A 2,580-nucleotide genomic window follows, 5' to 3' on the forward strand; every position below is an offset into this window, starting at 1 on the left:
GGAGTCAAGGTGCTGAGCTGGAGCCGTGTAGACTTGGAGAGCAAGAGAGTATCTTGGAGATATGGAAAGAGGAATAAACTTGAGGAGCAAGTTTATGACTTAAAGAAAGAGGAATAAGTGCATTCCAAGAAAAGGAAAGGTGCACGTATTGTTATGGAAGATGTCCATACATGTTGCCTTGGAGACTAGGGTTTCAGAAACATGGAGAATAATATAAGATAGCTATGGGGTCATCTGTATAGAGAGAGACACATAGGCTGATCTTATAGAAAGAGAGAGAAGCCCTTGGAAGTGTTCTGGGTCGTGCTGAAGCAGTGGCTGAAGTACTCGACAGAAGAGAGACACAAGCGGGTAGCTTAGGAATCTTTCAATAGCAGTTGTTAGGGTGTAACAGACTGTGTAAATCTGATTAAGCAGAACTTGTAATAGAGTGTACAAGGCGATTTCTAATAAAGCTTAAGGGCTGCTTGTACTTGGTTGTCTCTTGCTTTACTTTATGCATTACCTTATTGTGTTTGCATCTTGCACTTACAACAACCACTTATGATATTCCAGTTTGAACTAATCAACTTCAAAACAAAGTAATACACTATGGTCGCTAACCACTATGGATTTCATTCTCTTTCAATATATTTTCATTTTCATATTTTTTTTTACTAAGACCATAAAATGAATTGTAATTTCATTTAAGATAAATCTGTTTTGCAGTGACTGAACTCTAATCCAATATCAATATAGACAATTATAAGAAATTAAATCTAGAGGAGAAAATTGCAGATTAAAAATCCATATGAGTTATAAGGAAATACTGGTAGTGTAACTGTTATCTTTTGGTTTATGCATATCAAAGAACCACTTAAGATACAATCGGCTCGGTCCATTTGCGTCGGTTTGAGGCTAGAGGAAAAGCTACCATGGGAGCTCTTAACCTCTTGCTAGAGGTTCCTGATTGTGGTGGCCATTGGTGTCACCGCCTCTGAGCGTAAAAAGAACAGTGATTCCACAGCTCTAGAATTCATCATCCTTCTTTCTGTAATGGAGGAGATTTTTAATCTACTGGGATTGCAAGCGAGCCGGAGACGCCTTCGTCATCACCATCGTATATATACCAATTCACTGAATCTGCTAGGAATATATATATATATAATAATAAAACTGACTTTTCTCTCTCCACAGGCCGCCATGTCATCAAGTAAGGAGAGGTTTTTTTGACACATGGCATGCTTTCTTAAACCATCGGTTGCTCCTTTTTCGGGTAGGCTTTGGTTCTAAATTCTCCGTTTAGTTATTATTCATTCACATCTCTCTTTAGCCCACGGGTCTGGCCCATAATATGTCTGAAATCTAAAACTCTATGCAATCTAATTGCGTCGTCTTCCTCAAACTGAATTGCTACTGTCGGTTCTGATTCTTCTCTTCAACGTTTGCTTCCCACTTTTAACTTTCATGAAGCTCCACTCTTTACTGCAAGAAACCAAACGGCATAAATCTATTTTTATACCCTCGGCTCAACACTTTATATATCCCTCTTCTTCCTGGATTTTCTCTTTCACCCAAATCACGCAAACTTTTTTTTTCAGAGCAATTGATGGTATCCAGAATGGCGAAATCTACCGGCCAATCCCTTTTGCTTTCCATTTGTGTGTGTATAGGTGGAGCAAACAGTAGGTGAGATCTTGCCCCTGAATTGTAAAAGCTCTCTCACCAATTTACTTTTAGTAGCGAATCATTTATTGTTCCTCTAATTGACTCCTTTGATAACTTACTAATACAAGGTTTTGACAGCTTCAAAATCTTAGACGAAAGGCACAGCTTCAAGATGTTGAACTGGGAAGAGCAACCAAACAACTAAAGGAGACACTCGAAATCTCTAGCGAATGCGAGGCAGAAAGAAGTTATTAAATAAAATCATCGCTCAGGTAAAGTTGTCCCCTCTGCTATTTAAGTGCTTGCAAAAGAAACAATCATGTATGCAATTTACTGATTGCTTCAGTGAAACCATGCTGTTGAAAAACATGGCTGAAAGACACCTTTTAAATCAGCTCCGGCCATCAAGTGTCCTTGTCATAACTCATTTGGTTTCAGTCATGATCACGTTGCGCCTTCTTCTACCACATTAAACCGTCCTAACCGTCAAGAAACAGAGCCTTCTGTCTCAAAACTGTCCCAGCGTTTTCTGAGGGACCAGCACACCTGTTTTTGGTGGTGAAATTTACCTTCATCAAGCAAATCGAGCTGCTGAATAGCTATATATAATCAGCACTCTCACAGCCTTAGCAGGAGGGGCAAGGGATCTCAGATTCTTAAACGCCTCCGTTTCAGGTACATACTATTCTTCTTCGTATTTTGAGAGATTAGGGTGAAGATGAAATGAGCTAACTTGATAATGATAGTGATGGCAGCCTAAAACGGTGTAGCGAGAAACAAGCAGAAGAGTTATGGGCAGAGAACAAAGGACGAGTTTATGAACAATACAAATATAATCATTGACAAATCAAGTGTCAGTGTAGGAAGTGAAGACTTGTCTCATTAATATTATTTTCCAGTTGAGCGCATGGTCGCGCAACATCTTCTAGGTGG

The sequence above is a fragment of the Brassica oleracea genome, chromosome C2 (genome assembly GCF_000695525.1).
Source record: "Brassica oleracea var. oleracea cultivar TO1000 chromosome C2, BOL, whole genome shotgun sequence".
In the NCBI taxonomy this organism is placed as follows: domain Eukaryota; kingdom Viridiplantae; phylum Streptophyta; class Magnoliopsida; order Brassicales; family Brassicaceae; genus Brassica; species Brassica oleracea.